General features: G+C 38.3%; 1 protein-coding gene and 1 long non-coding RNA gene across 10 annotated transcripts in view; both read right to left on the minus strand.

Moving 5' to 3' along the window:
• Rbp6 (RNA-binding protein 6) overlaps positions 1-23,604 on the minus strand; it is a 620,420-nt gene that overhangs the window by 153,369 nt on the left and 443,447 nt on the right. The gene's annotated exons all lie outside the window — the stretch shown is intronic.
• On the minus strand, positions 11,896-23,418 carry LOC145961644 (uncharacterized). Its single transcript, XR_014435669.1, has 3 exons — positions 22,165-23,418; positions 12,116-12,282; positions 11,896-12,016 (listed from the first exon to the last, which is right to left on the minus strand). It is a non-coding gene; the product is annotated as an uncharacterized LOC145961644 (long non-coding RNA).

Here is a 23,604-nt window from a genome sequence, read left to right on the forward strand (position 1 = left end):
TATGACATCAAGTGTCGACGGGCGCAAAATTTTCAAAGCGTATCGAACGATTTAAAAGGCAAAGTATTAAAGATTACGCTTCATTTAAATTTTTAATTTTCTATTCAATATTTTCAAATAATAGATAACGTTAACTTTAATATTTTAACAGAATGAGATTTCTGAATTGTCATCGCTACGATTAACGAAAGACACTGTTATTCGTAGCATCGTTAGAATTTCGAAAACGTCGATCTTGATTCCGTTAGATGAAAATATAGTTATACTTTTATAATCATTATGATTATGCTCTATCTCATATTCTCCATTTACATGGAATACGTCGATATATTTCACGTTCTCGTAAAATTACTGATTGGTTTTTTGTCTCGCTCCACTCTTACGGAGCGAGAACGATTCTAATTCCCGTTAATTAATGGAACGACGGACGTCGGACGTCGTCCGAAAGTACGTAAGAAAGGAGAAGGGTACTTTGCTGCGAGAGAGTTCGCTGAAAGCCGTCCTCCATCCGTCACTGTCCAGGACAGAAGTAGACGGCGGGAGAATCGATCCCCCTGCGTGTCATCCTCCTTTCCTTTTGTCGCTCCTGTCTTAGCGAGACCGAAGACGAGAAACTGTCACGCATGATCGACACGCATGTCTCATGTCGCATGATATCACACATACGTGTATTGTGCGTGTTTTAGTAATAATTATGCTTCTCTCACTGATTCCGAAGCAATCTGATTAGTAGAAATCTTATTGATTTCCGAATCATTTTTCTATATGAGAATCGTATTTGTTTTCAATTTATTTCTTATAAGATTATCGAGGGATTTTCAGAATCTCTCCCAAAATCTTCTTGAAGATTTTAAGACTTAAATCTAAAGCTTTTAAACAAACAACTATATTTATTATATAAACAAATAACTATAAATTTATATAAATTTATGACAGAGAATAAATTTATATAATATAAATTATATTATATATATGTAATAAATTATATTATGTATAAATTATATATATGTGTCATGCACACACACAAATATGAATTGGATTTTTTTCTTATTTGAATTAATTACTTTTTCAAATTAGGAATATATTATTAATTAATTGCTCAGATGTAGATCAAAATCAATTTATAAAATTTTTTTATATATTATATATAAATTAAAAGAATTTAATAATAATTATATAAAAATCTTCTCATCTCCAAAATCTCATATAACATTTAAAAATTAAAAATTCCTCTCTATTAAGTTTAATTTTTCTCACTTTCAACGTGTGTGCAAGTTGCGATATATCATACTCAACGGAAATTGATGTACGACATGCAGGTATTACAGAGGAAAGGTTAAAATTGATATTCGAACAGCAATGCTCCAAGCAACAATAAACTCAACTTCCGACGCTCACTTCGAAAAGGAAGTTTTGCCTATACATTGTATAGATAACTATTCGGACTCATTTCTCGATTTTCCTCCCTTTCTTCATAAATACGTGTTCTCGTGAGAGCAAAACGTGAGAAGGAGGTAGCTCGATCCTAAGTCCATTTTCTGCTGAATACAACTCGCGGTTACGAATTATGTCGGCTAACCGAGCGGCGGCGGGTTGATAGAACAAGCGGATAGAGGGAAGAAGAGATCGTAGACGAAAAGAGAAGATATAGAGAAAGAGAAAGAGAGAGAGAACGAGAAGAGGGGGTGGGAGCGAACGCACGTGGGAGAGCAGACGGAGAACGCTATCGCGAGTTTTCCTACTAGTTTTCCAGGAGTTACCCGAGCGGACAGAAGGAGAGGGGAAAGGTGGAGTGTTAATTACCAGCCGGTTCTGAGCATGGGGTAACAGCACCCCGCAAGCCGCCACCGCTGCCACCACTGCCGTGCGGCGCGGCAGGGTGCACGACCAACAGATAGGAGAGGGAACGGGGGCAGCCGGGTGCGAGATAACGTTTTCAATTACCTGCAGGATGTGACGTAGTTATGAGTTAGCTACCCGGTGAGAAAGAGAGAGAGAGAGAGAGAGAAAAGAAAGAGAGAGAGAGAGCGAAGCTACACCTATAGCGCTCGCCGACCTATCCAACTGCTTCCAGAAGATGATGAGCCAAGATGGCCGGGGCGGCGGGCGGTCTGCGGTAGAAACACGGAAGAGAGGCAGGGGGAAGGGACGGGAGCGATGGGAACGGATGCAGGTATCTAATACTTGTACAGCGCGTGTCTCCGCGAGATAAACTAAACCCGATTAGAGTCCCCCGGTTGCATCATGGCGGTGCGCGCTCGTGTCGCGGACGATTATGGATCGCGTTTTTCGTCCTTCGTCTCGCGAAAGCGCACCCTCCCTCTGCCATGGGAAAACTCCCTCCATCCTTCATCCACGTCGGGAAGAAAAGGACCGAATGGTTCGAGAACGGCGTGCGGATTGAAAGCGGGAATCGAGGAGAAGTCGGAAGAAAAATGAGAGGGAAGGAAGCGGGAACCGATCCAATTAGCGGACGACTTTAATGCACGGAGGGCAGATGGGTGGGCCAGCTTCTAATAATCCCCCGGGACTCTTATCCCTCGGCGCTCGCGCTTCATCCGTTCCACATGAATCTCATTGAAGTTTCCTTCGCTATGAAAATCTAGGGATATCGAGAAACTCATTCTTCAACGGAGATTTTTCGCGTCAATTAGTTTTCAAATCCTTTCTACAACACGCATTACTACATGTTTTTCCCATAAGAAACGACTGGTGATGCGAACAAGAACGCTGACGAAATTCGACAACTTAAATATTCCTGTAATTAACGTAAAATTAACGTATGCGCATATTTAATCCTTTTAATACGCTTCCTTAAATTGCTTTTTACTCGAGCATCCTTTTAATATTTTTCGTCTTCCTACCTCTCGCAGTCGTTATTTGTACCTTCTAGAGCGGCTAAACTCGCAGCCGCTGGGCAAACAGCGGCTTAGTGGGCGCGAAAGATATACTTTTTCCTAATGTGCGCACCACATTGCTGGCTTCTGCCACTGACGTCATATTTATCTCCTTAACTGCGTGATTATGGCGTAAAAACTGGCGGGAGAAGAACCGCGCGGCTTCACTCTGCTCCGCCCGCATAATATATTATAATGCATGCGATAGGAAGTTGCGGTTATTTATAAAACCGCGAGTCAAAATGACGTACAACGACAACGCCGTAAATCTTATTAATGTATTCGTCTAATGCGAATGTATTAAGGAGTCGTTTAGCATTCTTTTATCCGGGTAACGACCACAGAGTTAAGCTTAACTGAATACATACTGAATGTTGTGCCACTTTTTGCATTATTTTCGCTCAAAGTGAAAAATTATTAACGAATGCGCTGCAATGTTTTTGAGAATTATTTGCGCTCTTTCGAGATTTAACGACATGACATTGTGCATTTTATAATGTTGACAACATTTACGACATCTAACAATGATGTATAAAATTGAACGTATTAAATATTATATTCACATTAAAACAAAATAACGCACTCCCTAAGAGGATGAATTGTTCAGAGAGATCCGACAAGTATTATTTATTTTCAAGAAAATTAACCAAAGGGATCCGTCGTTAACAAACGAGAACTAAATAAACGGCACTAGCAAAACTATTTTTTAAAGCAGCCCAAAGGCCCTTACGAAAATTCAGACGCAAAGAACCGCAAGCAAACTCCGCGAAATGCGCGCTGCTGCTATTCGCGTTTCGTGAACTCCTCGCATCACCTTAATCAGAGAAAAAGCGACTCCGGGACGGGGGAAAGAGGGGGCAAGGGAAGCTGATGTACGAGGGTGCTCTTTTCCGTTTTCCGGAGCCGCGCGAGTTTCGAGTTACTAGCGGAGAGCCAACGGAAAACTTTCCTCCGCCCTTTCCTCCGACTTTGGTGCTCGCAGGCACTCGCAATTTATAACCTGTCTAACTGAATCCAACGTCGCGCACTGCGTTCTCAATTTTGCCGTTCGCGTCCGGTGCTTCTGACCTCCCGACACACAGAGTTTGGAGATCAAAATAATCATACACACGCTGCAGATTTTCTCATCGCATACTTATAAATACTACTCTGCCCGGAAAAACGCCTTTAGATGGTCAGAATTTTAAATTGAGCGATATTCATGCTGATGCATAAAAAAGAAATTTTAATGATATAATAATAAGTAATGTATTGTTGGATATTTTCGATAACAATAGAGCTCACTGATATCAAAGGAATATTTTAATAAACTTAATGAGATCTTTATTCTCTCTATTATATTTATCGACTCATATTATGAAGTAGCATACAAAAATGATTGTTCGAAATTACATTTGTTTCGATTTCAAAATAATAATTCTACATACAATTGTCTGTAAAAATCGATCGCCTTCGGACAACGTCTGAAACGTAATCTACGCAAACTTTTGAATTTACAGTAATCACTTTTGTTGAACGCTACAAATTACTCTGCTAACACATCGTAGAACCTCGACTTTGTTCACCTTTCGTCGCCAACACATTTCGCCGACCGCATCCTGTTACGGTGATGCGCGTAAATGCGCTTCCGCTGGTCCGTCGGACGTGCATTAAAGTCGGGACAGACTCTGCGAAGGAGTTAGGCGCACGTAGGGGTGTGCCTCGCCGCGTTAAAGGGCCCCAGGAGGGATGAATCACGAAAGGGAGAAAGAGAAAGAGAGAGAGAGACGATGACGACGAAGGAGAACTCGCGAGCTCTTCGCATCTGCATAGCCAAGGCAATTGGAATTGCAAAATCGCAAATTGGACTTGTTCGCGGCTAACCGCCATCGCTCTTCCATGCACTCGCGACAGCGCTGTACTCGCGTCAAACTTTTCGAATTAAGTCGCGATAGTATAATCAACGCCGCGATCGTATAACCTTTATGTAGGTAGGTCGATTCGAGAGAGACTGCTTAAAGCAAGTTAATCATTTTTTAATCCTTCAAGTCTTTACATTGCAAATCCAATATACTCCAGAAAGAGGACGGACAGCGCGATTTCACGTCGAATTATTACAACCAAAAGTATAGAAAGGGTCTCGTATGTTTCTTTCGCTAATATCCTTTGTGAGAATCATACATAGCCGCGAGGTGCATCGCGAGGGGATCGTCAACACTTTTGCCAGGATTTATTGAAAACTTTCTAGCGGAAGACGGGCCTCATCCCCCAGAGAAACGGAAGTGCGCGCTCCGCGAGGCGAACGAAGTTACGTATCGACTCCGAACAAAAACTCGTTTGATATACAAATAGCATCAGCCTTCTTCCGCCGACTCGTCTTTGTTCAAGAGGATTGCGCTGATTTTGCATCGTGTGGATTGTCTCAAAGAGAGGAGAATCTATAAACGAATCAAGCCGCACTACCTTGAAGAAGAAATGCGAGGTAATACGATTCTGTGTATTGTTATAGAAAACCACGATAATTAATTCTATTTTAATAAGAACTTCTAGCAATTTAAATTTCCTAAATTCAATATAGAGATTAAGTAAGAGATTAAAAAAGAAATTATTTAAAAATATGCGAATATAGAAATAATGCTTAAGAGTTAACGTTTTAAAATTATTAATTGTGTGTAAAAATTGCTAACATATAATATAAAAATAAATGTGTGAAAGAAACTTAAAATTATTGGTAAAATAGCGCCTGAAAAAGAATTATAAAATTTGAATAATGTTGGAAAGTGCTATTGATAACTTTTTACCTACATTTATTTTTGTATAATATTTATCATCTCTTTGGCGCAGTATTTCAAATATTTAAAACCTCAAAAATTGACTCAGGTGAAACATTGAAAATATCTCCACTTTAGATGATCCTTATATTTCCATTTCAACGGTGCGAGAGTAAATTAAAAAACAACCAAATGAGCGAAAGGAAAATTTTAGCCAATATATTGATCTCTATTCTACACATGCTGCAACGTGTCAGTTATTGAAGTTAAATGATGCTGCATATCTAATCAATCGTATCTGAAGTTACGTTGCTATCGAGCGAGCGGTGTGCACTCGCCGGCACAAGCCCGGGCACGTCATTCGTCTTTATTTTCACACAAAAATCGAATCCAATTCCCGATGAAGGTGAACAGTGATCGAGTGGGCACGTACACGCGAACGAGCGTAGCACGGTAAGCTTCTCGCTTTTCCTCTTTGGAGGAAAACCTAGCAGGCAAGAGGCTTTAGCTCTCTCGGCGGAGCTCTCGATTTAATATACCACAATATCGCCGAGAGCCCCCGGCGCGGAGTATCAAAATATCTCGATATTATGCAACACATGTCGACATTTACCCGATCCGCGATCTGGACGCCGGTAGGACATCTCGCTCGTCGAAAAGGCGGTTAAAGGCGAAAAAAAAGGAAGGAGGAATCGAAGGAGCAGGAGAGCGAGGGAGAGAAGGTGGTTACGAAAGAGCGCGAAAGGTCGGTCGGGAATTGGGCAGGGCGTATGCAAATTGAAAGTTATGTCGCGCAGGAACGAATATTGAATCAGCAGCTGGTTCGATAGAGACCCGAAGTCGATGCGCGGCGTTTGCTTTTCGTCGCCGCTACGAAAACGATTCCTGCATGTCGAGATACGCCTTCGCGACTCCACCTCGACGCCGCGAACCATCCATCCTCCCTCGAGGGAAGTCGTGAGTGAGTGCAACCTCACCACGAGACGCCGAAGTTGGCGACGTTCCCTCCGACGAGCGACGACGGACGGTCGGTCGTGGAAGAGATTGGAAAACGTGGCCGCCGGCGAATTGTAGTCTTTCTTACTCGGAATGAAAATCGAACTAAGCTCCCTCGAGAACCGAGCCGACGACTTTCCCCGACTAGGTGCGTCAAAGAAACGCGTTCGCAGTCTCACAACCTTAATTTTTAGGATCGAATTCTGGAAAGAAAACAGTGTCTGGCATATTTCGTTAGAACGGTTCAAGCCCTTGTACAATTTTTTTTTCCCGAAACTGACATTCTCTAAGTTTAACTAATAGTTTTTGTTTTTTACATTTATCACTTCTTTACGTATAATTATTAGAATAAAGAGTCAGTATGCAATTCTACTTGACAATCGCTCTCTTTTTTTCTTCCTCTCCCTCCCTCCCTCTCTCTCTTTTTTTCTTATCCAGTTATTAAAGCTCAATTATTCTACTGTTATTATTGATTAGTTTACTTTTTTTACATTATTATTTTGGTCTGTATTATGATATTGATTTGTAAATTTTGATCTGAATTATGTATTAGAATGTTTCATATGGATTTATCTCCCTGAGACATGAAATAAATTCTATTCTATTCTATCCTATTCACTCTCAAGCGAGGTTGAGGATAAGAAAAGCGAAGCATGAAAAATGAGAAAGAAATGTACGAGAGCAATGATCGAGCGCATACGTGCAAGGGATGAAGGGAAAGGGGAAAGATGGTCATTCTGTGAAAAACAATGGTCGTAACTGCTCTCGTCCGTTCGATCGATCGAAAGATCGAACAAACGTGTACGAGCCGACCACACGAGCGGATGAGTATTGTAAAACCAGGCCGAGTTTCGCAAACGCGTGAATAATGGACACCCGTTTGATAAAGGAAGAAGCGCTCGCGTGAGTCCGCTCGATTCATCCATTGGGCGGCGAGTATGATAGAGGAAGAAGGCAAAAGTGGAGGAGAGAAAGAGAGAGAGAGAGAGAGAGAGAGAGACAGAGAGAAGGGGGAGAATTCACGGAGCGTCGAATTATTTATCGGCGAGAAGGTCGAAGCTAAATAAACGTCGGATTTTCCACGGAGCTTATCCGCCGCATTGGCGATGCGCGGTCGCAATTCCTCGACCCATGAATCACCATTATCGCAGCCTTCAAAGCGTTATAGTCGCAGCGCGTTGCTTCCTCGAGATGAAGAAGCTAATCCGTTTTGCCAATATTAATGGACTCATCACGACACATTGTAATGATTTTTTTACTAACTTCTTTCGAAATAATCACGCGCGTTCTTGTTATTAATAAAGATTTAAACATTCTTGTTATTAATAAAGATTTAAACCTTTACATTATTTCAGCACATATGTATCTTTTTGAATTAATTTTTTATATAATTGAGAAAAATTTCTCTACTATATCTCTTTTATATAAAATAAAAATGATAATCAAGATTACAAGTATGGCAAAATAAATCTAAAATATGTCAATCAAATTCAAATTTTTTTTCCTTTAAGCCAATGGTTATGCAATTTGCTTAAATATATATTTGCCATGATTATATTTATTGATAAGAAAAGAAAAGAAAGAATTGCAGGTAGATTACTTTTATGTATTTTACATTCCCCAATTTAATTGTACATTTTGTATTGTATGCATCCCCCCTTTGTGTACAACAACATAAGTTTTACTTTCTATGGAATATTTATCTAGACACGTCGTGGGTCGAGCAAGGTGGTGTTTGTTGCATGGCAAACATTAACGAGGCACGCTACCGTGTCCGTGAAATGTACCGGCGTAGTCTAACCAAAATATATGACGTTTTAAAAATGCATTGCATGTGTTTGCAACGGCGATGCAACTCCGACCTTTTCGCCGCATTCTGTCTGCGAATGAACTCTCACGAGGTCCACTAACGTAATTTGAAATGCCTCTCTCGCTCCCATATATTTAAACTTCAATATATAAAAGTCTTTAATACAAGAGATTTCATCAAAATTAATAGCTACATGGTTGCTAAGAGGCACAAACGTTACTATAATTGTTACTTTCTGTTATCTTCTACACGTATAATAATACATCCCTATAATACATGGATACGCAATTGCTATTTTGAATTTTATATTCCTGCTGCAAATATCATATGATCAATATCCTTATCGCAATAAGATATTGTCTGCATTACCCTAAATCCAGATTTAGGAAAAAAATAAAATAGCATAATAGATCAAATCTAAGTCTCAACAATCTTTTAAAAAATTAGATAGCTTAATACATTTTCTTTTCATATTTTCAATCTTCTTCTGGTCAGATTTCTTCTCCCATAAGGAATACTACTCGTCTGTCCCTGCTTCTCATATCGCTCTTCATAAAGTTTTCACAAGTTAGCAATGTTGTATGCATTCCGCGCGATGAAGCACGAGGTGCCAAGATGAATGTAGAGCCTACGACCGTGAGGACGCTCACTTCCGGCGGAACAGAAGTACACGCTGGCAAGGCGTCCAGCCGCGACTGATATTGGTGCCATCAGAGAATTGGAGAAGAGCGGGGCGAAAGATTTTCCGAAATTTCCCGGGAGCCCAGTATCCGCGTCCCTCTAACCCCCCCGGCTTCCCCTCAGTACCAGCTTTTCCGCTAATATTTCATCACGGCTGCGTCGGCGCCGGCCATCTTGCTTCCGGACCCGGGCGCACCGGAAGCGGCCGGATGTGCCGCGACAAAGCGCCGTTGCGGAAAAATCACGGGACTATGAAGCGTGGATAAATAGGGAAGAAACAGGCTGCCATTCGTTCGTTTCAAAACTATAGGCACTGAAAGATTAACGTTTGCCCGATTGTGTCCAAAATTTAAAAAAAAAGATAAGAGTTTTTCTAATTTTAATATCGCATATAAATTTTTTTCCGTACATTATATTTTTTCTCAATTTAATAAATAGCAAAATACCTTCTAGATTAAATTATCTACTAGAATTTTTATTTTTCAATAAATTATATTTTAATTATTATAATTATGAATACGTCCGGTATTAGATAAAAATATCTATTATATTTGATTTATATATAGTAAAATGCGAATTTTGATCGAAAGATAATTTTGAAAACACAATCAGCAAGTAAAATAATTGATGCAGTATTCTGCTATGTTGAATAAATAAAATCGTACGTCGAGCGAGTAGTAATGGAGTGGTTAAATAATTTAACTGTTTATTGTTTCTCCGTTTGTTTGCTTTAGCTTTTATACATGTAATGCGCGGAAGCAAGCGACGATTATAAAGGCACTTTTATTGATAATTAGTATGCTGAATGTAAAAGCTCAGCAAGTAACAATTCTCGATTTTGATCAAATCATATACCCATATATCTTTCTTTATAATAACATTTCATTGATATAAATATTATTAATAAAGAAAGATATATGGGTTTCTCAAATTATTCATACGTAATAATTTTTTTTTACACATTTCACCATTATTATATAATTATTAGATAATGTAAATAATTTATATCTTTATCTTATAATTTATATCTTTTCAAGGGATATGATTAAATATAAAGTAAAGATGTAAATGCAATTTGATTAGTTTTTGACATGACTATTTCAATTACATAAGAGATATTTGTCGTATAAATTAATATATTTTGCGCTATGTAATATTTACTATGTAAAGTAACTTGCACATGCAATATAATTTGCGCATTTATAATACGTATCTGCCAAGATATAAGTCGTATAAATACTCTCTGCCGACAGTTATTTACAAGTAAAACAAGTAAAACACTTTAATCAACAACAAGTACGGAAGACCGCTTTGTTTGTAGGCTGAAACTTAACCCGCCCAACAACTAATCTTAAGAAGATCCTGCTGCGGGCTCGTACTCAAAGGATTTCGGGCATCAGAAGCTCCCACAGATCTCAAGAGACAAAATTGCAAACTGCAAGCCGCCCATATATCTTAATACAGCTAACCTAACGTCAGCTAGATTAAATGACATTTCTGTCAGCATCACTTATGCAATAGAGAAAATAATTATTAATATCACATTACCGCAATATTATTTTCGCAAAGTTCTTCGAAAAAGTGTCCCATTGTTTCTTAATTTAATACATCTTTATAAATTCAAAATCCATTTATTCTTAATAAAATCAAAATATTAATGTATATTTATTCAATCATGTTTTGAAAGAAAATAAAAGAGAGAATTTTAACTTTTAAAATAAATTAACTTTTAGAAAATTACATAGATGATCACAAGTCTGATTCTTTCTTTATCTGAGCTTTGTTTTGGAAAAAACTTATATATAATTTGAAAATTATAATATTTGGGAGACTCTAAAGCTTCGACAGTTAAATGCAATATGATAATTATGTGTGATATTATTTTTATCATGTGTGCTATTAATTATACATTCTTTGGTTTATATATTTGCTTTACATATATATGTATAATTTGTTGCATAGATATTTGTATTAGCGTAAAACCATTATTACCGAAATCGTTAAATCTTTCAAAACGATAAAATCCATTACAGTCGCACTAAAAGACCGGAAAGAAAAATCGTAGAAGGCGATGAAAGAAATAAGAGATTTCGTAGAGAAACGTTTTCTCGTACATCCCCTGCGCGAAATTGAGGAAAGGAGTTGCGACGAGATAGCGAAGGGTCGCAAGGGTCGCTTCGTCGTGGTTTAAAATCAAATAAACGGATGAAGTGTGGCAAAGCGAGGGCAACATCGGCCAAGAAAATCAAAATTTCGTCATCCGCTCATAATTCGGAGGGTGCGCCTCGGTGCAAACCCCAGAACCCCTGTCACCTTCATCGCCCCCGGAGGGCTATGCCGGACTATTGGATTTTAACCTCATCTTCCGACGGTGGCTTCGATTTCGATCAACGAATGTCGCTACATTTCGAATGAAAACACTTATTTGCCGAGGGATGTCTCGTCTCTCGAACGCAAACTCCTGTGCACTCTCGTCAGGAAATATCACGGAATATCATGTATTTTTTATAGCTTTCTTGGCGAGTTTGTATCATTGGTTCTTATTGGCTCTATTGAAAATGTCGGTATTTCTTATATTTCTTTAAAACCTCTTAACTTTTAACATATAATATTTTTGAATATTATAGATTTTAATATAATACATACTAATTTCATCGAGAGAAAATGTTATTTTAATTATTTATTGTATTACATTTTTTCTTAAAATTAAAATTCTCTCATTTTAATTTTGGAATTATTTTTATTATTACATTCGATTTATAATAATAAGTTATTCATATATAAAATATATAAAATTATTACTCATATATAAAATAATAAGAGATGTGAGAAATTTTTTTAGAAATTATCCTGTTTGAAAAGAGGTCTGTCTGGAAGTTTATCTGAAAAACACAATTTTCCTTGTCACGAAACCATAAACATCTCATGACACGACTAAGACTGCTCGCCCTATAATCTGAACGCCACTCTAGCATGATTACCGTGTTTTAAGGAAATCATTTAGATAAACTTGTAATCTAGACGCCGTTTTTCTTGCTGAGATATTTTCCCGTGGGCGCTACGAAGGTCTCAGTCAGTTGAATCTGGATTGCGAAGGGTGCGAAAACACTTTCACGCCGTGTTGGTCCGTATCAAATTTAAAATCGATCTTAAATCAGAACAACAAGAGCGGAAAATATTAACTTTCGAAGTCGTTGAAAAACAAACATTTAAGAAAATTAAATATCACGAAAATCAAATAAAGTTGAAGAAAAATCAATTTCTAACAACAATCATTAAATTAAATATCTTTTATGCAGTTAGTATAAATTAATATAAATATTCTTAGCGTGACAAATATCGGAGTTAAAAATGAAAATGTATTATACCGACAACCATTATATCTCAAGATGTATCTCTCAGCATCAATTATCTCAATTTTAATCTTTTTTGGCTTGGCATCGTACCTCGCATAACACTAATTCATTCTGTATAATTTTGTGGTTGGAAAATAGAAGTTATATGTGCTCTCATGTATAAAATATTTGTCTTTCCATTTTCATATAGCAAAATAATATTGATTGTTTCAAGATATTGATACAAAATATTCTAAACATTGCACTTTTTAAATAAAACTACACAGAATGCATAGTTTGATTTATTTTCTGAATTATTATTCTAAGATAACGCTGTCAATGTCAAATAACCGAGGCACTTCAACTTCAGCAGTGTAAAAGATGAAGGAAGAAAGTCAGATTATAGAGCAGCTGTACTACTTGAAATACAGATGAACGACGAGTCGGGAGGAAAAGGAGAGCAGTACTACAGCTTTGACGGTTCTCCATAACTGTAGCGAATTATTTGCATAAACAAATTTCACCAGAAGTGAATCCAACATGCCGGTAACGCTACGTCGCTCTATCTGTCTCTGTATATGCAGAGTAGCCTCGCTTATATTCCTCTCGCAACTATATTTCTCTCTCGTCCTCGCTTCTACGCCATCGCGATTTTCGACTAATTAAATTAATTCGAGTGGATTATTTTCGACGAATATGCAAATCCGCGACGAGCGCGTGTAGAATTTGACGCAGAGTAGATGCAAGAAAGGCGACTGATTGCGAGCGAAACAATTCAATTCAATTTTTATTTCATCTGTTCCATTTACATTCGCAATTATCGTTAATCCAACAATTATTGATGCGATTAAATCAATATAATTTTGATAAGTTTTTACATTTCAACTTCGCTTTCTCTCTCCCTCTCTCTCTCTCTCTCTTTTTCTTGGTAAAAGCGGCAATTCAGGTAAATACCGAGGTCCAAAAAGAAACGGGAATCGTTTGACAGATTTAGAATCTAGATTTTTTTTTAGCGAAAGCGGTGTGTGGGCTATTGAAATCAGATTAGGAAACGTTACGATGTATCGATGTAACGTATATCGTACAGCGGGATTTTGGTATAGAAGCTCATAGTTGTATCCCTTTTCGGAGAACTGAGGGAGGGGAAACGATGTCGGGGCGGTCAAACGCAGCGAGTGTCCGGGCCAGACGGCCGAATGGGCAATCAACGATCGAATGCCTCATGCGGACGAACCATTATTCTCGTCCAATCGGCATTGCAACATGAAACACCGGCAATTGCCCGATAAAATCATTATACGCCTCATTACTTGTCAGCTGCAAATGCTCGTTGTCTGCCTTTTAATTTACAGCTCACCGCGATGATTGCAATTTCAGCGACATTATAGGTGTCCTTCTTTGCTCAGCCGCGAAACGCATCCTTGCGCGAAGCAAATTTGGTCTGTATACGATGAAAATGCGATGAAAGTGCTATTCGACGACGCTATCCAATAGTTGTCAAATCATTGACAACATTGAAAACAGAAAACGTGAAGAAAATTGACAGCCGAAATTTTTTATCGCTTTTTTATTTCACGATATAAAAGTTACTTAACAGTGATAATTCGTTTCGCGCAAAAGCGTAATCGAGGCATTAGCACCATTACCAATTCGGCATGCAGAACAATGCGGATACTATGCCACGGACAATAAAATAGTAGCTGGCCATCCGAGACGATGGCTCGAGGTGTTTCGAGCACCGATAAAGCGCGGGTTAATTGCCGAATGAAATTAAACAGCAGTTAAAGCTTCGAGTCTTGAGTAATTATAAGAAGTTATAAGATGCCTCCTGTATTCCAACCTTTCCTCTTCTTTCCTCCCTCCTTTCTCCTACCGTCCTTCTCCCATACCACCTTCTTGCGCGCTCTCCTTCATCAACCCATTCTACTCCCCCACGCGCAACCCTCGTCCTATCCTAACTCTCTCTTAAACGTAGTATCCCCGGGGGCCGTTAGCTGCAATCAAAGTTAACCTGAAGTTATAGGGGAAAACTGCAGAACGGCAGTTAATGTTTAACGGGACTGTTAACTGCAGCCCTTCTCGCTGTTTTCAGCGCTTTCTCCCTCATGCGTCCGATGTTTAATATGGGTCTGTTATCATCACGCGGATTTAGTAAATAACGATGAGATAAATACATTGTCCATCAAAAATTTGATGACAAATAACATTGATATATATAAGAGAAATATCTAGTTCTATACAATCTTTCCCTTCATTTCATCGATTTTAATCTTGTAGGAAAGATATAATGTTAAACGCATGCTTATTATATCTTATAAAACGTGATGTGTAAATGAGAAAGATATAAATATAAATATAAATTGAATGATAAATTAAATCTTTATAATTAACTTTTGATGTAGATGTACGTTTTCATAAGTTTATGACATATTAAACGTTGATAGAGAAAAAAATATATAACTCAATTAAAAATATTATCTCAATTAAAAATAGAATCTCAATTAAAAATAGAATCTCAAAATTAATACATCTTTTAATTTGTGTAAAGGATTTAAATTGACATTTGTTTCATGTAAATTTGATTTAACTGGTCTTCCCAAAATATACACATTCGACATGAATATTTTTAAGCTCGAATAGTTCCAACAAATCAAGCAAATGTTAACGAAATGTTACTGTATTCGCTGTAGTAGGGCAATGAAAATCTTTCTCCACGCGTTACTTCGACAATTTTTGCTCACGACAATAATTGCGATAATTACAAGAACGTACACGAACAAACGAGCCTCACATCTCGCTCGTAGTTAACGCCGAAATAAGGGAACAAAACATGCGGGTTTAAAATAGTATGAGTTCGACACTAAAGCAGCACTTCGCATGGAATTGTTCGTGTCTGTTTCACGCTACGAAACGGCCAAGCAAATACTTGCGCAACACGAACCGCGTTGTCTGAGAATGTAAATGGCCGCCGGCTTACGCTCCATTCAAATCTGCTGCGAGAGAGAATTAGACTCGGATTTAAATAAATTCTAAACAGATTTTGCGAAATCGCCGAGTAAAATAAAGTTTAGCAGCTCGTTTCAAATCTATGGTAAATAGAACATGCGCGTATGTGTAATGTGTATACGATTCCGCAATCAATAATCTTCTTACATTAGAGATTTCTATCTGATGAGCAAAATGTGTACAAAAGTAACCTTAATTTTCCAAATGCGATATATAACTTCTAATATTGCTTTTCGTTCAATTTCAACTCGTTTAGTCCGTGCAAATTACTGACAGAATTCAATTTGGAATTGACTAACAGAAAACGATGAAAAACGAATTGAATCGTTCTAGTAGCAGAATAGGTATCTGAAAGTGTGCTAAATTATTTTTTTTTCTCATTTTTTATGTATCTATATTTGCGACAATTATCAATCTGAAATAACACGAAACAATGAAAATTGACAATGAGAGTTATAGTTGTCTAATATATTATAAAATGAGAATTCAAGATAAATGATACTAGATAAGGATTGTGAGTACAAATTAATTATGATAATAAGCGCGGATAAATGAATAGTGGCGTATTTACATTTACGTAATTACCGAAATAATTAATGCCTTATTTAACGTGACTAATGAATTAAATCCTAAAGCTCTCTCCCTTTCTCTTTCCCTCTCGAAAGAGATGCAATCGTAAATCGGAATCGCGATAATTAGGCAGCACTCAATCTCCTTCCGAACAAAGAGAATAATCGATAAATCAGTAAAACAGTATTCGTTATGCAATGATTCAATGCGTTTCTGAGCAATACATACCTATATGTAGATGTTATCGATACTATTAGTACTCACTTTACATTTCTTCATATATTACAACGTACATGCATACATACATAATGTTGAATTGTAAAACATACAGCTTTGTATCCCAATGCTGCATGTTAATTGCATATAATAACGGAATGTAAAATAACTCATTCATTCTCTAATAATTATGTTTATTTTTTAGGAGTAATTTTCTCTTTTTTCATTTTATTCTCCCGATTAATTTTTTTCTTTGGTTTTATTCTCTAATTTCTCTTTTTATTGTTAGAGTTAAAATATGATATAAATAACAAAAGTAAACCAATAACAACTACCGCAGATTTTATCATCTTGTCAAAATTTTAACAGTTGAAAGGATTTATAAAAAACAATTCTTTATTTTTCTCTCATACGCACAAATACACATATATTTCTGACACTGAAACATAAAACACACGTATATTTCTGATACTTGTTCTTTCTAGCTTTTATAGCGGTTCTACAGTTGTTTTACACGTGTCCTAGCTTGTGTAGTTTTTTTTCTGTCTCTCTAGGACGCTCCAGTGCACAGCGCGCGGTCTGCTGATGATTAGCGTGCTCGTTATGCTCAACGCTAATGATGCTTGTATCGTTAGACAAAAGCTACATGTAGCAATCATGCAACGAGCTTATTGGAGAAGAAGAAAAGCGTCTCCTGAACCGACAGATATACGAAATGAAACTGACAATTAATTTCGCACAAATTGTCATCAAATAAGTGACAAGACAACATGGCTCATTGCAATAAAAAAGTCAGAGGTTGCACAGAAACAGTAGTAGTTTAATAAACTTCAAATTGTTAAAAAATACTAAGATGCGCATGCATGCGTTATCAAAATAATGTCAAATTTTGTGCTAATTTGTTACTATCTAAATGCAAATTACATTATTCTAAATATGATAAATGCGCATGTGCGTATGCTAATAAATTCAGAATATAATTAATATTAATTACAAACGTGAATTTATTACGAAGGTAACACTGATACGATATCATAAAGGAGAGAATGACGTACGCAACAAAATAATAAATTATGATCTGCTCGACGGGGACTTAAGAATTTCTCGACTAGCAGGATCATAAAAATGCGCGCGGCGATTTGTGGGCGACGTTAAACTTCTTCTCGTGACACGCGCGTGATGTACGATTTGCCCATGGAACGGTCTTAAGGAGGAAGGGAAGGAAGGGGGCGCATTCGAGAGCGTGATCTCTTTTTCAAGGGGCGGAACGAGACGCGTCGTCCACCATCGTGCCGAAATACGGGGAAATTAATAAATTGCTCAAACTTAAGTCGAGGCTTCCCCCCCTCCTCCATCGTCCCTTTAAGTGCCGGAATAAAGGACCCTCATAAATTTCATTCCGCACGCCCGAGCACCCTCGCCCGAGCGAGAACGGGAACGGCGATGGTTCCCTTCATCCCCGAAGAAGGAATGCTCTCTCGCGCGCAAGCAGCATCGCGTCGAGCTGGCTCCCGCCATTCGAGCCTGAGAAATTTCGAAAGAAGAAGCGGGGAATTACGCTCTCTCTCTCTCTCCCTCTCCGTTCTCTCGTCGCCATGAAACGCTCGAGATATACGCCCGTCTGATAAGCGCCATAACGTGATATACGGCGGTTACGTCGCGACGACGGGAAAAAAGCGCTCGCGAGATGCTGTTACGCGACTATTTTGCCCGGTTTCCCTCCCTCGAAACGGGCGCGCAACTAATCCTCCAGCATTTCCGCGAGAATGGAGAATTTGTTCCGCGAAAATCGAGTCAAACTTTACGCGACTTTTCTTTATTTGCGGATGTCTATGAAAAAAATAACCACTCTTAGAATCTGATAATGGTGAATATTAGATTAGACAGTCAGTTCTTCCCGATGCGTACTTTATTCTTGATGGTCTCAATAAAATGTATAATTGTAAGAGATAATGTTACATAAGAGATATGTATTTACCTGACCGAAAAAATTTATAAATAATAATTTGAAATAATTTATAAATAATAAATTACTCTCTTAAAATGTTTACTTAATTTTTGAATACATTTATCTGATAAATACATTCCTGCTAAAGAATAATTAATAATATATAATTAAATGAAACTATTCCACAAGTGTGAAAATAAAACGATAATGAAATACATTTTCCCTATATTATATTTCTTATTATTTTTTTGAAAAAGATTTTGAAGCTGGAAAGTATATAATAAAATTTAGAAATAATTAAAAGTTAAAATTATTATATATATGATTCGTCAATGATATGGCTTAGCACACGATCATCGGAGCGAATTTGCATCCGAAGAAGTCGTTGACATTTTACGGTAAGCGATCTTTCCATGCAAATAATGAGCGCTGCATTTCCAACCGGTCGGGATGAATGGGATCGGGATATAAGGTTGAGAAAGGGGTACAATGGGCACGACTCGAGCCTTATCAAAGAGCCTTAATTGCATTTTTATCGGGGATAAAAAATGAAGCATGAATCCGACAGCGCAGTTCGCGCGCTATCAACGTGCCGGCGCGGCATTCCCGGTTCGCGGATTGGTCGAACGATGGTGACGTCGGCGGATATAGAATAGGTGACGGTGGTGGTGGCGCGAGAGGTACGGGGCTCGCAGGGGAATGAATAGCAACGTGAAACAAAAGCACCGGGTTACAAATGGCGTGTATTCGCGACGGCATTGTTTTAAATGGCTGTCAGACGCCCGGAATTTATCCCGTTTTGCTACGTGACAAGCGCCATTAAATTTATTTATTCAGCCACGCAGCCGCGCAGGGTCGCAGACGCAGGAGAACTCCCAGAAGTCCCCGGAACCCACCATCTCCCCCCCTCCCCCGCCTCGCCCTCTTCCTGTATCCGCGTGTTCTACAGGTGAAAACGAAACGGCGAACGAATATTGGAAGCGTGTGCGCGATGGCAAGTGATGTATCGTAGACCGCGGTAATATTCTACGCGAAAAGAAACAAAACGGAAATGTGCTCGAACATTGGAAATATTATTTACCGACGAATATGGAAGGCGGGAGAAATGTGCGAGCAGACGCAACGCGAAACTATTTACTTTCGCCTCGATCATAGCGCACTCGAATCATATGGTAATTTCATTTGATTACAGCACAAGCGACTATAGAATATTGTTCTTAGAGCGCACTTTAGAAAAACATTAATCAATTTGGACAAAATTCTCTTGCTTGATCATTGAAAATAAAATTTATAACGTATTTAAAAAATAATAAATTTTAAATAATATATTTAAAACATATACATTGATGAGGATTGCAAATACCTCTTTTATTATACATATAATGCTTGTATCTTTATTGTCCTGTCTTTAAGAAATTATTGTTTAGACAATTATTATTAATTTTTATTATAAAAACATATAAGAAAAAAGAATATCTTTGGTTCGCATGAGCCTTAGGTTTGTATACGACTACGTAAAATTTTGCCCAAGTTTTAACGAAATTAGTAACAAATGACTATGTAAAAACTCGTTATTTTGCACCTTCAAAATAGAGCAATCATCAAGGTCCTCAAATCTGTCACTCGCGATCACAAGAGCGCAGTGATTACCGAGCACTCTTCGATATCTGAACGAGCAAACTTCATCGCGGCGGATCAATGAACGACCTTTTCTGTGGAAAATTCGTTCCCCGATGTGAGAATCAAATGCAACGGCCGGCGGAAAAAGACGAGCCAACCGGTTCTCCAAGATTCGTATTAATTCTTAATTTCTTAATTTCAAGTCGACCGTTAAGTACAGCGTCAAAGAGGCCCGCCCTTCCATCGACAACCAACGTTCTTCTCTCTTATCTTCCTGCCGCTTCATCCATCCTCGTTTCCGGCTCTTCGACTGTCGAAGGAGGTGGGCCGGAAGGGAGAGGAGAAGGTTTGAGAGCGAGCGCAATTAAGCTCTCGCTCTCTTCGCAGATCCATTCATTTTTCAGGTAACGTCGCCGGACGGCCTCATCTAAGTTTTAAATCGCGTGCTGGCGGCGGTCTGCGATATACGACCGTCCTTAGACGAGGGGGACGAAGAGAAGGTACAGCAGAGCCCGCTATGTATATTGAGATTTGCATTCACGCTAACTATTACACTCGATTCTTTGTAAATTTTAATGACAGCAGGAAATCTCTGCTAGATATTTTCTAGCGTATCTTGGTATGCGCAATCGCGTCCATAATGATGTAGAAACTTTTATTTTTTACTTAAACGAATCTCATAATTATGCGCGCTGGTATTCTGAAGATGTTAGATTGAAAGCCAAGATTGAAACGGTGAAAGCAAACTGTCAAACAATCTTCCTCGCGGAAAGTCTGAATTATCCTAAAAGCATTGGACTATGTTTTGAAATCATTATTCTACCACGTTTGAGTCTACACTTAATGCTCCAAAAATTCCTTATGATGATTTTTAAAATGCGCTTGTCCCATTATGAAAAGCTCATAATATATTTATCAAAAAATTCGTTAAAAGAATAATTTTTTCCTTTTCAGAGTAAATAATCGAATAATAGCTTTAAATGGTGTATTTATCTTTGGATAAAACGCTTTTGAATATGATCTAATTTAATTTAAATCGCTTCATTGGAATCACGAAAATTCACGCATACTCGACTCATGAAATATGTAAAACAAAATTAAAATATTCGAGTAGCGCGTTATTTAAACAGGAATTAAATGTATGCAGAAAATATGTCCGAATCCTTCGGCCATGAATACGTACAAATGTTTGTGAGAACGAAATGGTCGTTCCTGAAAAGTTTCATAATCCGGAACGCAATGAGTATAACGCATTTCCCGGCAATGCCATTAGCTTTATCAGCTACCTTTAGCTATTTCGTCGACAGAGATCTCCCGCTTGCGCGCTCCCTTTTTCCCTCGTGTTTCCGCGGAGCAAAAGTGGGATCAGATACGTATCAGCGAGATGGAACATCGGACTAAGCCGCAAAGACCAGCGAACGATAGAAATTTACGGCAGGACTCGCCTCGCACTTGTGTACCTTTACATTCCAAACATGAGCTACCTTAGCAGCAGACATTTACGATTGCACAAAGCACATCAGAATATTAATATCTTATCTTATAATATCGTTGCTAGTCGTACCAAAAACAGAATCTGTTTTATGCGATCATGGAATTTAAAAGTACGTAAATGTTTCGCGTAATAGAGCGTCATATGTCGTGCGAATATGTGCGACGAATATATTATCGCGAAGGTGTAAGTATCAAATAAATGCTGTAGTAAAATAGCCGTAAAATAGCCAGCTGTACGTACATAAGAAAACAGATTCTGATTACTTTACAAATGGCACAGCTCCAAATTTCCGCCCTTCACTTTTATTCCGTTAGTCATCCGGTGTGAATACAGCGCGATCGTGTATGCTCGCCGTTAGTAGTACGTGGGCGCAGACACGAGCCTGTGTATACTCACGTGTGTGCAAGTGTACGTGTGTTTATGCGCGTGTGTGTCATCATACGTAGGAGTCGAATTCCGAAATGGCGTCGTGTACGTTCGCCAGCGCGCGCGTGCACGTCCGATCGTATCTCCGATGTGGGTCACACATATAGACGAAGTCGAGCCGGAAACTCTGCATTCAAAGCCGGACTTTCGGTGGAGAACGAGAGTATGTAAGGGAGGAAGAGAGAGAGAGAGGGAGACAGGGGGGACGAGATGGGATAAGGGAGAGGGTTAGGCCGGAGATAAGCGACAGACTCCCTGATATCTCGAGTCCATTTCTGGCTCGTGCCACGACAAACGTCGTGCGCGCCCCAACTTGCCTCGCTTCTTCCTTTTCTTCCCTCTTTCCCTCTTTTCTCCGCGTCCCCCAGTCATATTCCGTACTATCCTCGACCCTTCGAAACTACATCGTGTCACCTGAGAGCCGAGCATATATCCTCCGCCGCGGCTGGAGTCGACCAAGTTTTCCAATAAATTTCTATATCCGCCGGCTGTGCATCTGCAACGGACGACCCGGGGACTGCCTTATTATGCGGCCGTTCGGCACTGCCGAATTCTCTCCGTATCTCGATTCCCGCCGTCAATGATAAGCGGAGTCGGTTCTTCCGAACGTTCCGCTGCAGCGGGACCGCTTTAACCGTTCCATGCACGGTATGCATGTCTGACCATGACAAGAAATCAGATTCCCCATAACGGAAGGACACTATCGCGATTTTCATGCATGGTATACGTGACTTTTTTATTGTGACCTAAGAATTAGGTTACAGATCGATGTGTCGATTCTAAGATATGTTCGTTACATGCGATTCTAACATATTTAAACGATGGAATAATTATCGTATTTATTAGTCTCTTATTTTTTATTTGATTACTACTAGAGACGTCAAAATTTATTTACGTCGAAAAAGAGCAATTTTAAAGATTGTCATTAATATTTTTAAAATATGAATGTATATGTATTTATTAAAAAACATGGTGATAACGTTGCAGAAATATAAATAAAATAATTGACACACATATATACATCTCGTTTAGCCCGAAAATAATGCTCTCGTAAATGTTAAATAATAATAATAATACTCAACTAGGACGCTTTAACTTTAACAATTCTACTAATTTTATGATATCGTTTCAAAACGGAAACGAGATAGCCGAAAACTTTCCGCATAATAATTATTCCACTCTGCCCATTAGAATCGTTTATTATTACTGCCTCGTGGAAAGCCATTTAGAGCAACCGTACTGGAATCGGAATTGGATTGAAGATCGCACGTACGTTTAATTCGATCGCGATCAAACTCGATGAATAGTCGAAGAAGCCCGCTCAATAACGCATTCTAAGGATTTTTCGAGGATCGATAGACGCTAATTAGCTAAACTTTTTCCCTCAACCAGTAATGCCTAATCATTCGATCTGCTGTTTGAAACATTAATGCGAACTTTGCAGATTCTTTTAATAGCATTCCTTCTTAAATAGATTTTATAATAAAATTAATGCTCTTAACATTGCAACAATACGATTAAATTATTGCTCAATATATTGTAATTTTACGAAACAAATTGTTTATATCATGCTCGCTCATTATTGTTTCGACGTTTCAGAATATTTGGCAGCTTATGTAAAGTATATCAAATCTTACGAATTTTAATTATTTCATAAATATCGCGCGGGTCGATTTCTTTTCTGGTAAAAATCATTTTTTTAATTTTATTTTCTCTAACCATTCCGGTACATATTTAATTCATAATAATTTTTTATTCATAAAGAACAATAAAAGTATGATAAAATAAAATATGCAATTTTCTGATGACGTTAAAGTGGATTTTCTGTAATCCATGAACAAGTTAGGCCGCTAG

The sequence above is a fragment of the Camponotus vicinus genome, unplaced genomic scaffold, assembly GCF_025532165.1.
Source record: "Camponotus vicinus isolate PSW18456_S1 unplaced genomic scaffold, iyCamVici1.0 SCAF_11, whole genome shotgun sequence".
In the NCBI taxonomy this organism is placed as follows: domain Eukaryota; kingdom Metazoa; phylum Arthropoda; class Insecta; order Hymenoptera; family Formicidae; genus Camponotus; species Camponotus vicinus.